Here is a 16,184-nt window from a genome sequence, read left to right on the forward strand (position 1 = left end):
CAAGCGTGGAGCAAGGCGTTAGGGTGGGTTCACTTGGTATGTGTGGAGGGTGTTTTCTAGATGATGGAAGGCCACAGAGAAATTGAATATAAGTGTGGTACAGATGGCTAAGAGGCTGTGCAAGCTCGTACAAGCTGCAGTCAGACTCAGCCGTTATACTGATTGCAACAGTAAACCACCACCGCAGAAGCAAGATGTGAGGATGAGATACTACATTGCTCTAGACCAGTGACTGTCAGAGATGAGAATGGAAGCCATGGATCCCTCCGGGGACAGGTGATAAGGTCCAGACCTCTGAAGATGAAGAAGGGAGGGACAAGACTGGCTGTATGTGGAGACAGTTGGGAAAACACTGCTAATGGACCCCTCTGCTACCGGGGACAGGGCATGAGAAAGCTCAGGAGTCCAAGAGCAGCTAAAGGTTCTGGCCAAGCATCATGGAGAATGAGAATGCCATTTCCCAGAAGAGAAGAGGGAGGAAGCAGAGACTCAAGGGCAGAAGGGGCATGTCATAAACAGGGGAAGAGGAATAGGTAGTTACATAAATATGGAAATGAACATACTCTCCAAAGCATTGGTGTTAACAGAGGCACCTGGAAACAGTCCTGGAATTTAGGCAGGAAACTGACTTCAGACACCAACAGGTAAGTTTCTAGCATATAAATATTAAGTAGTAAGAACAAATAACTTGCATTTAAGTGTAAATTATTTTCTTCTAATGAACCAGAAGATGATTGAGTATCATTATGTACATCAATTCTCACCATTCTAGAGAGTGAAAATGTGAAATACCACTGATGTTGCTTTATTTACACAGAAAAGTATCTGTAATACAGATGTATACATTCATACTAGTCACTATCAGACATATGAATGTGTCCATTCCTGACAGTTACTGAGAGGCTAATAATCTTAAAAACATTTCATCAATAAATAAATAGTGGACCCAAGGAATGCATGAGTATTCTCAAGAAAACCCTGCAGGATTTAGTTTTGGGACTCAGACTATCTTTTCTTTGAATTACATGCAGAGTGAGGCAAAGGCCTAGCTTTCCCTGAATACAAAACAAGGCGCTTAGAATTACCATGGAGGTGTGTGGAATGCATTTAAATGTTCACAGGTACTACCACCACTTACCAAGGCCAGGTCTTCCTTTGGGTCTTTCTGTGACATTCTTCTGTGTGTTTGGACTACATTAAGGAACGAACCTAAAGGCCCCCGCCCTGGCATTATGGCAAGTAAGAAGTAGTGATGGAGGAGACAACATAAAAATACAAGTATATTTTATTTTTGATGGAGGATGAATGAGTTGAAGGAAAGATGAAAGGATAGGGTAGCCTGATAAATGTCGTATTTGAGCAGAGACTTTGAAGAATGCCAAGAACTGTTGAAGATTTGGTTTTATAAAGTAATCAGACTTCATCTGAATATGATATTCGATATTGCAAGTTGAGGACCAGAGATGAGTATGTAAGAACACTCTTGAACAGAAGTCATCAAAGGCCTGACAGTAGGCTTAATTCTGTCCTCTGTATATGCAAAGGAAGCTATGTCCATCTATCATGGCTACCATCTGGGGAATCATTTCAGCTCACCAGGCACCCAGCACTGCACAGGGCTAGTACTTTCTAAATCCTCATAGATATTTCTGACAAAAGGACAATCACAGCTAAGCCCCCAGAGCTTTCCTATGGCTCAAGAACCAGGATGCACCATAAGGTAATGATAAGCCAGACTCACACACTTCAGATCGGAGAGTGAGACCCAAAGCTTGAAGGTTTTGTGGATGACATGAAGTACTCATCCTTCCCTAACAGATGAGAAAAAAGTACTTTCTGGGATGGGGGGGTGCTGTGGTGTGCAGGCACTTAATCAAGGTCACAGAGTATTTAGAAGTAAAAGTTGGCTAAATAGAGAAACAGTAAGTTTCCCAGAAATTCCAGGCTTCAATCTTGCCCATTTGAACTCTTCTTTCATTTCCCTGTCCTTAAGCATTGCATGCATACCTTCTGGTACTCAAAGATGCATCATGACAAAACTTTCAGCTGCCTAATATAAAACATGTATAAATTATAGCAAACACTTGCATATGCTCTGATATGCTATAGATACTTCTAGACTTTTATTTAGTTGTTTTATTAATTTTTATTTATTCTTCTCTCATACAATATATCCCAACTGCAGCTTCCCTACCCTCCACTCCTCCAAGTTCCCCCACCTCAGCCCTGTTTCCCAGAAAAGAGCACTCCTCCCTGAGACATCCACCAAACAAGGCAAAACAAGAGGCAACCCAGTAGGAGGAAAAAGGTTCCAGGCAAAAGAGTCAGATACATCTCCACTCCCACTGTCAGGAACCTCCTCCCAAAACACCAAGCCTCCCTACACAACACCAAACCCAAACCATAACACATATGCAGAGGGTTTGGCACAGACCCATGCAGGCTCCGTGGTTGCTGCTTCTGTCTCTATGAGCCCCTATGAGCCCTGCTTAGCTGATTTTCTGGGCATGCTCTCCAAGTGTCTTCCACTGAGGCCAGCCTGAATTCAAATTAATGGCAATCCTCTTGCCTCATGTCATCATACCTAGCTTTAAACATTTTACTGAAATGATTTAACCCTTAGAGCATATAATCATCAGTATCTGGGTTAGACATGCAAAGTAACTGAAAAACCGGGAGGTTTAGTAATCTTCCCAAAGTCACTCAGCCCATTAAGACAGTAAGGAAGGCAGCTTGTGGGACTCCTAACAGTGGGGCAGGAGCTGTCTCTGACACCTTTCAATGCTTTTGTGGCCCTTTCCCTCACACTAGGTTGCCTCAACCAGCCTTAATAAGAGGGGTGATGTCTAGACTTACTGCAACTTGATGTGCCATGTTTGGTTGATACCCATGGGAGGCCTGCCCTTTTCTGAAGAGAAAATGAAGATGAATGGATGGGAGATGGGTAGAGGGGGGAGGAGCTGGAGGGCAGGAGGGAGGGAAAACTGAGGATCAGTATGCAATGTATGAGAGAAGGAAAAAAAAAGACAGTAAGGAATAAGGAATTCCTGGTTGAAACCTGTTCTCACTTTGTTAAAATGCTCCCAGATATACGCAAATACCCATCCAGACCAGTATGACTAATTAAAAACTAATTGAAATATAATTTGAAATCACCTTTGTTAAAGAAAGGAGCTTAGTTCTACCTCAACTTAATATGCCATTTTGGTTGACACCTATGGGAGGCCTGTCCCTCTCTGAACAGAAACAGAGGAGGAGTGGATGGGGAAGGGCAGACGGGAGGTTTGGGGGAAAGAAGAGGAGGGAGGAAGGGGAAACTGCAGACTGGATGTAAAATAAACAAAAAAGAAACTAATTAATAAAAAGAAAAAGATAATCTTTGTTAGAATTTGTCAATGGATATTATTAAATTTAAGTCAAAAACAGTATTTGATCAATAATATTTGACCATATATAATTCAGTCAGGGTATACTATACGTTACTCTAAGAATAGATATTGTTCTCATGGGAAGTAAACCTTCTCAAACCCATAAATTTTTACAGCATCATGAAAAACAGCTCCAGCAAATGGATACATCCTTCTATAGTGATTTGGAGGTTCCATAAAATTATCATTGATTCAGTGGATTCTCCCTTGACAATTGTTTAACAAATATCTTCAGCTATTACCTGTGATCCTGGATGCCAGAAACGAAATCTGTAGTCTAAGGAGATGTTCATCTCATGTTCAATCATTTGATTATATATATATATATATATATATATATATATATATATATATATATATATATATATATATATTAAATATATATATATTTAAATTTACAGGCACAAGCATGGCAGTATGAGTTACAAGTTGGGGCAGGAGAGTTGTCTCAGTAGTTAAGAGCACGTGCAGCTTGCTGCTCTTGCAGATGACCGAGGCTCTACTCCAACCACCCACAACAGGAAGCTTCCAACCACTTGTAACTCTATTCCCAGGGAATCTGATAGCCTCTTCTGGTCTCTGTGAGTACCTGCATTGAAAATGGTATACATACATTCACATACACATAAAATAAAATAAAAAGTTATGTCTTTTGTGATGTACTCTGTATCCATGTTATGAGTTGGTGTACACATTCACAAATGCATATATGTCTATCAGGGTACATCCACTGAATATATGCAGATGGTATCCAGAGAGCTCAATGGGTTTTAAACATCTGTGCTTATTTGAAAATAAGACAGGACATATTTCTATCACTCTCAAAATTCTTCTCATGCTCTTCCTTTAAAAAATATTTTCTTTAAATTATGTATGTTTGCATATATATTTATGTTGGGGTATTTGCATGTGAATATAGATGCCCACAGAAGCCAGAAAAGGGTGTTGGATCATCTGGAGCTGGAGTTACAGGTGATTGTAAAGTACCTAACATGAGTGTTGGGAAACAAAGTCAGGTCCTCTGCAAAAACAGTACTACTTAACTACTCAACCATCTTAACTACTGAGCCATCTCTCCGACCCTAGATACAATGATTCTTCTGATTTCTGCCATGTTTATAGCTTTTAACTCCAGCTGCCATTCATGTGAGAGTTTCTATGAACAATATCTCACTGTGAGTCTTCTGCTCCTAGTCACCATAGTAGCTTTTTCTTCCCTCTTCAATAAGATCCTCAGTCCAGCACAACCGTGTTCATGTGGAGAATTAAAGCCATAACTTAATGGTACCTTGACTTTCATCCAATGAATACCACTTCAGGAGAACTGAGAAAGGGTCCTTTGAGTTACTGTGTTCCAGAGTTCCATTGAGAAACTCTGCCGAGGCAAACAGAATTGAGCCATATAAATTCTCACTCACTGATAGCACAAATGAGTGAAGGAGGCATGTGCCACTCAAAGGAAGAATAGCTGCCCAGAACTCATCTGCCATGGTGCTATGACAAGTGAGACCACAGACACATATCTTTTGTTTTAATGAATCATCTAGACATTCGGATTTCACCTGTTATGTTAGGATGTAGCTAAGTAAATGAATAGAAAAGGGACAGTGAGTTAAGCATGGCTATAAACAACCATGATCCCAGAACTCGGGAGCCTATGCAGACAATCAGCAGTTTGAAGCCAACCTGGGTTAAAAAGTTAAGATCCAGTCTTAACAAATCAAATCAAAACAAAAACACTTTGTGAGCCAAAATGAATTTCTAGAACAGCATGCACGTGGATTATGATTTGAGGATCCTCAGTATGTAATATATTGTGGGCAGCTGTTTTACATAGAGGAGCAAGGCCACAGTCCTTTCTAAAGTGCACAGTCTACCTTGGAACTAATGTTTGTCATGACATTGCCAACATTAGGCTGTTCAGACTCAACCTCTTACCTGCGCTCTGTTCCCTAGTGCAAGGCAGATGATAACTGTGGTGACCACATACTCAACAAGAGAGAAAACAAAGTAGGGGTGTGATGGTGGCACTAAATAATGAAAGGCAAAGAGCTAGAAAGATATTAACAAAAGAGAATAAAGAAGACAGCCATAGGGACACACTGGAATGGAAGAACAGTGCAGCTCTGCTCCCAGATGCTCTGTCCTTCAGCAATCTTCTCTCATGAAATACATCATGCCCAGTCCACATGCCCCATCAGGTTTATTTTTCCAGCAGTATACTGTCTAAGCATCTGCTTGAGGAAGGCAGCTCACCGCACCACTTATTAACTTTGATCTCAGTGAAAGCAGAATTAGTGGCTGACCACTTCAACCTTGGCACGCAGTGCCAGGGCCTCCAGGCATTCCTAACACATCCTGTGGAAGTCAGGGTGTTCACAACTGAGTCTGATCCTATCAGAGAAATTGGAAATGTGTTTTGCACAGAGGGAGAGTCTCTGATCCCTGACAGTATCGTCTTTATCAGGGTATTGTGCTTGCTTTCATAGGCACCACTGCTTTATTGGTTAAAACCAGAAGAACAAAGCAATTGTATCCACAGCCACCTACACACCCCCAGCATTAGCACAGCCATCAGCAAAGAGCTGCTAGCAAACCAATCTCCTAGGATTTATACACCAAGTGAACCATGGTGACACAGTCTTCTGAATTCTGCAGGCCCAGCTGAGAGTCAGGTCAGGGGCCACAGCTTACAAGGTTTCCTTTAGAGGAGGTGGCTCACATATGGCAAGAGGAATCTGAAGCAATAATGAAGACAGTCACCTTTTCATGTGGCAGCAAAGGTGAAGTAATGGGGACAATGAAATCTGCAGAGAAATTCAGAGAGAATGCACCCAGAAAGGAAACTATGCAATTCAAAACATAGCCTTCTCCCCTCGCTGGTCATCTCCAGTCTTTATCATGATCAGGCTACTTCATGCTTTCTGAGTTTATCTGGCACCATAACAATTAACATTAACCATGTGTATGCCTAAATCTGTAAAATTCCACATAGGGCTTCGTGCTAGGTGTATTCTGCATTCACAACAAATTGTGAGGCAGATGCTGTCAAAGTCCATTTAAAGACTGGGACATGAGGCCCAGGGTGATAATGAAAGCTGCATAAGGTCACAGAGTCGGGATTCCAATGGAGCCTGGGCTCAATTCTCAGCTTTACTGTTCTTTTGTTATGGCAAGGTCATTTTGTCTACTTTTATTTATTTGTTGTGCTCCCTCTCCCTGGCATCCACTCACTTTCTTGCTTAGATGACTGGATTAAAGTTCAGAGAAATATGTTTTTGTCAAATAGAGGTTAATTAGAGTATTACAGAGGAAGATAAAGATGATAGCATGGGTAAGGGTGGATGGAGGGATGGATAAAATACTTTAAGATGTCCAGATTTGGGAAAGCAGATGAAGAGATATTCTTGAAAGTGGAGAGCCTTGGAATTGCAGAAATCATAGATTTTGAGAAGCACAAAGAAACCACAAAGCATGGGCACCCTTCTAAACCTGAGATCCAGAGAAGAATGGAGCCAAGACCTTCTAGAGATCTCTACCGACACTGTTTATTCCACTTCCAAAACCCATTTCTATGCCAAGTTCCACCATCACCTTCATACCTGGCTTCAAAGGCCATGAGGAAGCCAACAGGCTCCACAGTGCACAGAGGTACATTGGGCTCATTTTGAAGATTCTTGAGAGAGAAAACAGCACCCAAACAGCCTCGGGGTAGAGTGAGTAAAACTATCACTCAAGACATTGTGTCACATCTTTCCGACATTTGCAACCAAAACCATACTAATACTCCTGCAGTAGGCAAAAGTCAAAACAGGATTTCACAAGCCCTGTTCTTGACCTGTAGTTTGACTTGGCTTGAATAGAATCCAAGGGGGAGAACTTTCAAAACTCAGAATTCTCTAACTTTCAATTCTGACTCAGTAGTTTTTGAAAAGTAAGGATGTTGGTGGCTTCGGAGGAGTCTTCTATTACTAAGACCCCCTTATACTGTTCATCTGTCTAACATGGCTTCTAAAGTGTCACTAAGCATCATTATTTAGTCAGATCACATAAAGAACACTCACAACCCATACTTAGTATCAAGAACCCAGAAGTGTTGTCTCTGTGCACAGGACTGCCTGTGCTTCTTAGGCAAGCGATCCTTTCTGTGGTCTTACGGCTTATGTCTTTACAACAGAACTTATAACAGAATAAATGGTTCACTTGGGTTAAGAGTTCAAATTTGTTTGGTTCTTCTTTTGAATGTCAGGAACTTATGGCCAACACTATCTGTGACCTAACTTATAGACTTCCTACTTTTAGATTCTAACAATACTCTGACTTGCATCAATGGTAAAACAAACAGACAGACAGACAAATAAATAAATAAAAGCCCTTCACCTCAACTTCAGGTTTCTATTCAAGTCTCAGAGAGTGAAAGACTGGCCAAAGACAGGCCTTGAAACATTACTCCATAGGCCCAGTGCCTGACCAGCAAGCTTTTGACTCAGCTCTGTTTGCGTGCTTTGAGGCATCATGGCAAAGACTATAATGAAGGACACTTCTTCCTGATTTAAGGAGCTGGGAGGACAAATAACTCCCCTTCATGCTCTGTTACTGCTTTCCTGGCTTGTGCATGACACTTAGAAAGGAAAAGAGGATATAAAGCCTATGTGGAAGCAGGGGAACCAATTATCCCTGCCATAGTCCTGGCTTTCTATGTGTGATCTACAACTATATGTTTGAAAAGAAATCTTTTAAGACTTAGATTACTATAAGCAGGGTTTGAAGGACTGATGGCCAAATGCAACCTTCACTGACCTAGCTTTCAAACTTCCTTTTCCAATGAAACCTCCTGCAAAATCCCAATGTATAGAATAAATTAATGCATCTGGGCTCCAGCAGAATAGTGTTTCAAAGCCATTCCAGAAGCCTACAGGAGTTCTCGAAAGTCAGACCTGTCAGGAACAGCATCTCTCAGGAGTGTCTTCTGCTGGCGAACATACAACTCCCTAGTTTGGGCCCTTGGATTCTCAAGCTTAGATCAGTACTGCCCCTATTAGAACATCCTCTTGTTTCAATAAGCTCTAGGTCTCAGACTGTCAGTTATACTGCCTTTGGACTTCCCACTCTGAATGATATCACTTTACTTCCTGGGGATCCAGCAGCAGATTAATGCCATGGGAGTTCTTGGCTTTCATAGTGTTGTAAGCTAATTTCTATAATGAATATATCACTTGCTGTTTGTCTGTCTAGTATCTATCATTCATCTGTCCATCATCCTATCAATCACTAAGTATCAATTCTAACTACTTATCTCCTTAACTATTCCTTCTACATATCTATCATCTATCTATTCTACCATTCACTTATCATTTCCCCCTCCAAATATAGCTACCAACCTACTTATCTACCATCTCTCTACCCATCTCTCTTATATATCTCTGTTGATTCATCTACCTACACATTCTATCTTATTACCTATCCATTCTATATTCTTACCTCTCCCTATTAATCTATCAGTGTTAACATTTATCTATCATGAATCTATTCTATCAATCGCCTGTCCCCTCTCTCCATCTCTGTGTGTTTATGTAGCAATCTACATACCTACCTATCATTTCTCTCCGTGCATATCTTATCTATCTATCTATCCATCTATCTATCTATCTATCTATCTATCTATCTATCTATCTATCTTATAATCTATTTCTATATCTATTTGCTTACCTATCTATATTATAATCTATTTTCCATTCTCTTTCTCTATTCATGTCTTTGTAACCTGTCTTCTAGCTACCCTTTATCTATATTACAATCTTCTATAGTCCTGTATCTCTGCAGAAAAAAAGAACATTTTTTTTCACTTAAAAAAAGCATATATAGCATGGTCTTCTCTTTCAAAACTTTGTTTTAATAAAGTAGGTCTAGCAGAGCCTGGAATAGCTTCATCCCAGTAGTCACTTGCTCATGTCCACCTGGTCCCTTCACTCAAGGCTTCTGCAGGAATAGCTCTACAAGGAACAAATATGGGCTAAAATAAGGCCCCAAGAGCCTGTTCTCTCCTGCTTAGGAAATGTGAGCCCTCTGGGTAATGCTATTCTTATAAAATGTGCTTTCTGATTACTTCCAGAAGGCACCGCAGGCAGGCTGACCATAAGGTCTTCCCTTGTGAAGAGGGTAAACCAGCCTAGTGCACTGAGGCCATGATTTACCTGCATGTGAAGCCACGTAGAGCAGTGTCTGAAGGATTCTCATAAGTGTGCTAATTTCCTATGCAGAGATCTTCTCCCTCCGTGCTCCATGCTCATTTTGCCCAGCCCAGTCCTTACAGGATTCACCTCTGCCCAGCATTCTCTGTCTTCTTCCTCCTCACATCCCTTTCAAATGTCAAGAGAGCTTAAGTTTCCCTCTTTTGAAAAGAAAAAAAAAAAAACAAACAGTTTCTTCCCAGTTTGGGCACTGCTCCGCACAATCCTGCAACCTGGAGTTGCTATGTCACGCCTCTTTCTGCAGAAAGCTTGACACGAACTAAATTTAGAGGGGGATGACATTCCAGATCACTCTCTGTCTCTGTTACTGGCAATGGGTGCTTGGCTGTGTTTCCCATCAGCACCAATCTGCCTGGGCATTAGAAAAGAGAGCTATGGTCCATCTTGACTCCTAACTGCCCTCCCTTGACATTAGGGAGTCTTGAAATTCTTTAAGCTGCCCCACCCTGCCCTACCCCATCCAACTCTATCCCTCCTGAATCAGAGATGAGGTTAACAAGGAAAACATGTGTGAGCCATCCTTCAAGACTGAGAAAGCCAGCTGTCAGTCATATACGGACTCTATCCTCCAACAACAAAACTACGGGGAAAGAAAGTACTAGCTGATAATCTGAAAATTTTACTACCAGAATGACCTGCCTACCCATCTTAGGATGGGGAGAGTGAGGCATCCCAGAATCTGCCCTTCACTCAGCCCCCACCTCTTTGAGTACTAACAAGCTGCCTGTCAGGGGGTTCAGGACTCTGAATTAAACTCACCCCATCTTCTAAGAGTAGCACACATGAGGTCTAGTGGTTCTTTGCTAAGAACCTAGTGTGCAAGGGCTCCACCCCTTCATCTATTTCCTCCAGGCAGGCTCTTGCCCAAGTCCCCTCTGGGGAGCACCCCTGCTGCCATAGACTGTGCAGGATGGAGCCCTACAGCAGGAAGGATGAGCTTTAGTCCAGACTTAATCTTAAAGGCAGTGGCACTGTGGGGCTTGTCTTCTAAATACGAACACAGAAACGAGTAATATCAAAGTCTTAGGAGGGCTATTATATGTATTACAATATGGCACATATGTGTGAAAGGAACTTAAATTGAAGAGTAAAAGCCGAGGTTTCCTCCTGCTAAAATTTATTCAATATTTTTAATGCACTATTTTTAGTTAGGTGAAAATAAAAAGAAGTGGTCGATAAAACATTCACACCATTTTTCTCTATTTTTAACAATGATTTTTTAAAATAAATTACTGTTTTCTACTATGACTCTATTATCTATTTTAGAAGTATGTATTAAATTGCAGGTTATTTCTGCCACTGAGTAAAAGGGGAATTGCTTACCAAAGTAGAACAGCCTATTTAGGTAAATATATTACTGCTGTTCAAATCTCACATAAGAAAGTCAAAATCACATATGAAAATAAAAGACATGAGGAACCCTCCTTACCCACACATCTGTTCCAAAAAAAAAAAAAAGTGTTCCAAAATAAAAACTTCAAACTCTGATTCCCTCCAAAAACAGAGAACTGTCTCCTGCTTGGAACACCCCCTCTTAAAAACCCTTGAAGCATTGAGAACGGGAACATTTTCATGAGAGATTATCTCTGCAGTCAATGAAGTGTCTGGTGAAGCAGAAAGGGAAACTTTCAGGCTGCTGTGACAGAGGGACAACAGGAGGAATCCACACACTTTTCCTTCCCCCATGGTGCTAGCTGTGGAGATCTAACTTTCAGAAGTGCCTGGGCACTTTCAAACTCAGACCTCCAGGGCCATTGTGGGGCAAACAAAGCCGAGAACCACCCACTCCCTCTGCAGAGGTGGTGGGGCTGAAATGTGTTAATTAACACATACACACGCGACCACCCCCACCCCCACCCCCACCCCCCAACAGACACACGCCCCACATCCCAGTGTTTGTGAACAAACACCAGACAGGGCTCAGGAAGCTAGGCTGGAAAGGCAAGAACTGCAAGGTCCCCTACCTCTCCTCTGCTTCCCAGAGTGTCGGATGAGAGTCCCCCGTGGTCCTGGGGAAAGCTGAGAGGCTCTGCTGGAGGCGGCCACTCAGCCCGCCCATGTGAGCAGGCCCTGCCTGCGCTCAGAAGCTGCCTCAGTCAGATTTTCCAGCCGCACAACTGCAGCCAAGTCCCTGCCCATGCCTGAAGAATTTCCTGAACAGCATTCCCGTTCGTGCACTGCCTGCTTTGAAACTCTACTCTGCCTCTACTTCGATCCGGGTTTGTCAAGCCTAGCTACTGGGCTGTCTCCAGATATCAATGGGAAACACGTGTGTCAAACACAGCCTTGCTTCCTTGCTACAGCACTCATGGCGTCTGCTGGGCTCACACTCACAGAAAGAAGGCTGCTTCTCGAAAGGACTTGGATTTCCCAGCCGTTCTCCACACAAGCTTTGCTCTGGGTACTAGATGCAATAGACAAGTCTTTTTTTTTTCTTCTTCTCCTAGTTCCACGCTGTCTCTGTACTTTGCCTGTTCCACGTGGAATCCCCCACAGCCCGGGTTAGCCCCCCTGCACTCTGCTTCCCCTGGTCTTGATAATAAACTGACTGCAGCTGAGAGATATAAATTCTAACTTCATCTCACTCTCTGGATCTTCCTAACTTTTTCTTAAAATTTCAGTTGCTGGGGAAAGCAATATTTTTAGCGTTTCCAGTTCTTTCTTCCAAGTTGTCCTCCCCACCTGACTCGTGATGCATTTCTGCTGCAACTAAAAATGATACAATTATTTTTCTCAGACATTTGGAATACTTATTGCTCTAAAGCTGTGCAGGTAACATGGCACTGACTGTAACATTTTACATGCCCTGACAACTGTGTTAAGGTGACAGGAAAGAGGAAAAATCTGGGACCAGAATGCACCCTACCTACAACAGTGCAGCTACAATTTTCGTTTTTCTAGGCGGCACTCCCTCAGGATGTTCTGGGTGCCTCCTGCTGCGTTTTGTGGTCTACATTTCACATCTTCTCTTTCCTATCATAAAACAGGAGAAGAAAATCTCAAAACACACGAGCTTCCAAATGGAAGCTACCTATATATAAAGTAAGCTAAAGTAAAGTTTTCAAGTTAATGTTCCAGAAAACAAGTTAAAGAGCATTTGGTGTGAGGTTTTTGTTTGTTTTCATTCTTTGTTTCTTCTTCCTCTTCTTCTTCCTTCTCCTCCTCTTCTCCTCCCCCTCCTCTTTATCCTCCTCCCCCTCCTCTGCCCCCTCCTCTTCTTCTCCACATTAACATTTAAATCACATGCATTAGCAACATTTTCTTTCTTTTTCTTTCCTTCCCTCCCCCCATTTATTTTTGTCTTCCCATTTTCTTGACAAATTTTAAAACTATTTTTATGTTCTAGAGGGGCTGCTGTAAATACTAGGATTCACTGGGACTCAGATCTTAGCATCAAATTGTGGTGAAGCCTTTGAGCATGATTAAGTTTTTGCCTTGGGATGTACTGTGGGCATTTGAGCAGGCATCTCTCTCTCTCTCTCTCTCTCTCTCTCTCTCTCTCTCTCTCTCTCTTTCTCTCTCTCTCTCTCTCTCTCTGTGTGTGTGTGTTATTCAGGCATATGTGGTCAGACACACCCATACATCTGAGGTCATCATACAGCAATTATAGAGCCAGAGAACTTAGAGACTGTCCAATACAAATAGTCTCCGACCTTCATCTTACATAGAGAAACCCAAGCCTAGGGAGATGAGATGATTCATCTGGAGTTGCAAAGACAGTTAATGCCACAGCTCATGCTTGGGAAGGCCTTCTGGGGCCCTGTTCTGTGTGCTATCTCTACTGTGGTATATTCTGGGCAGGTGATATCACCCAGCTTTCAGGGAAGCAGCCTTCAATTAGATCTGAGCATAACCTTCCTTCTCCTCTAACTAGCTGTCCCCACTGTAGGCTCTGAACAACGTGTTTAATCATTCTGGGCCTTGGTTTCTTCGACTGTGAATTGAAAGTAATATTTGAATCTACTTTGTAGAAACGGTTACTGATTTATTGAGGTAATCTGTATGATGCATATACAACAGTGCTTTAAAATCATCTAAGTTTCTTTGTTATTTTAGTAGAGCAAAACCCAGACCCTTTCTTTTATCAGATTTGTGTCCCTAGATATTTTCTGCTGTCTAATAAAGGCATATCAACTCAAACACAGGAAACTACCCCAAAGTTCAGTTGGAGCAATAAACCAGCCACCTGACTATCCTTCATTTATTCCCAAGCAGAACACTGGAGTCTTTCCTTCAGGTTAAACTCCTAGGAAAGGCAAACATTGGAATCAAACCCACTGTGAGTCACATGAGGCAAGCCAAGTGCCATTCAGAGAATTAGATGCTCCCTCAGCACTAAGAGCTCAGAACAGTAGTTCTATAAAGAGAAGGTCATTGACAGTTGAAATGCCCATGTTCAGAAACAGCTCTATTCCCAAGGACCAGCAACAACATGAAATCCCCATACTGAGAGAGAAATCATTCAGAGAAAACAGCTGCTACAAATCTTAAAGAATTAGATGTCTATTTGTGGGTTTCTACTGCCTTTGTCTTAGAGGCGGTGGCACCCAGTGCTTAATGAAGCCACATTCAACCTCCTCTGAGAAAATAAAAGATCGAGTTCAAGTAGTTCTTAATTTTGAGTGATTTACAAATGTTTAAATTATTAAAGACAGAACAGCTCACTGGGAAAACAAGCTCACAACATTTTATTTTCTTAATTTTTATGTGTTGAGTTTTATGTACCATAATACAGAGTAGGAGCACCCAGTATGGCACCCAGTAAATGCTCAAATGACCTAAGTGCAGCTAGTGTTTAATACTAGTGTTTGGTTTGCAAAGGACGGTAGATCTCATTCCCCAGTTGTCTTCTCTTACAACTTCTCATCCTCATCTGTCAGTTCTTGAATTGCCTTTGATTGCAGCAGCAGAGAGAAGTCATTCAAATTAGCCAAAAGAAACAGAGGGACAATGTACTAAATCAAGTACGGTAAGTCCGCATGCAGTCCTGGAAGCATAACAAGAGTGAGAAGGATGCTATCAAAGCTCTTCCTTCTCTTCCCCTAAGCTTCTCCTGGCTGGAGTGTCATCTTTCTTCTCTCCACTGGGGAGTAAGACATTCCCAGCTGCCTCTCTCTCACTGGGAAAAATCCAAGATCTTTTCCCAAAAGGGGCTGTACTCCACCAGGTCCATCTTGATCTACATGATTACTGCCAAACCTGTCTCTGACTGCAAGGATGGGGTTATCATATCAGTCATATGTGTCTCACATGGTACACTGGCAGGCTAAGGGAAAGGAGTCAGATCTATAGGTTCCACACAGGTTGAGTAGAATTAGCAAGGGATTGAGAAAAACAGAAGGTGCACTAAAGTGCTAGGCAAGGTCTGGGGAAATGGATTAGTGGGTAAGTGCTTTTCCTGTAGAAACATGGGGTTCTGAGTTCAAATCCCTACAGCCCATGTGAAAAATCAGCCATGGTCCCCATGTGCCTGTTACCCTACTGCTTGGAGTTGGGTAGGGTGATCTCTGGGGCTTGTTAGCAGCCATCCTAGCTTCAGGTTGAGGTAGAAACCCTGCCTCAATGGAGTAAGGGAGAATGATAGAGCAGGACAATGAATAACATCCTCCTATAGCCTCTGCACCCATTACACACACACACACACACACACACACACACACATGAATGCATGCATACATGCACATATGCACACACACCAATACCAAAAAAATAATAAAAATAAAGTGATAATCTATGAAAGCAATGAAGAGAATAACAGCATATATTAACATCTTTCCCACAGGAAGATCTCTTGGAATAGTATGAGGCAATATTTAGTCCAAAGATGGAAAAAATAATTTATCATGTTCAAGCCAAGACCCTTGAATTCAACTTAATTAAATGAGTAGCAAATTATTGAGGGAGTATCCTGATGCCCTCTTCCATTTGACGGTTTATTTTACAAACAGTCCCCAGTGAGGAGTCACACCATGTTTGGATCTGCAGAACCAACAGGGCAAATACAGGGCCACTTTCCAATGGCCAAAGGCAAAGTAACCAGTTGGCTTTGAAGAGAAACTTTTGTGTAAGAATTTTGTACTACTTATGGCTCAGTGACAAACGAATGACCAACACATTGTGAGAATATCTTTATTGGCAAGACATACTATCTAAGCTAAAGTCACTTCCAGTTTTTAAAATCCAGTTCTGCACATGGGACACAGGGAAGGCTTCTCAAGATCACTCCTTACCTTGAGAAGGAATTGATACATGGATAAATTCAAACACCTTTCTAAAAGCAATTAATTTAACAGCATGGAGAAAATGCTGCTATAGTTGAACAGTCAGCCCCATACATTTTTTCCCCTTTTCACTATAAAACCCTGGTCAATTCTTTGAAATTTCTTGTTGGTCCATAATTTCTCCTAATGTTATAGCTTACTGAAAGTAAACTCTTGAAATACTACATTTTTATTTGGAAATAAAATTTATTGATCAATAAAAATGGTCCAGACTCCACGATAGC

General features: G+C 41.7%; 1 protein-coding gene across 2 annotated transcripts in view; it reads right to left on the minus strand.

The window, feature by feature from the left end:
• The window catches only part of Sgcd (sarcoglycan delta), a 539,266-nt gene that overhangs the window by 373,011 nt on the left and 150,071 nt on the right, over positions 1–16,184 (minus strand). The window contains exon 1 of one of the 2 annotated variants that reach the window (XM_059270396.1): positions 11,644–12,031. The exons of the other annotated variant lie outside the window; for it this stretch is intronic. The gene's annotated coding sequence lies outside the window, so the exon portion shown is untranslated. Of the gene's footprint in view, positions 1–11,643; positions 12,032–16,184 lie in introns of those variants that run through there. 2 annotated transcript variants of the gene reach the window in all.

Source organism: Peromyscus eremicus, chromosome 8a, assembly GCF_949786415.1.
Source record: "Peromyscus eremicus chromosome 8a, PerEre_H2_v1, whole genome shotgun sequence".
In the NCBI taxonomy this organism is placed as follows: Eukaryota; Metazoa; Chordata; class Mammalia; order Rodentia; family Cricetidae; genus Peromyscus; species Peromyscus eremicus.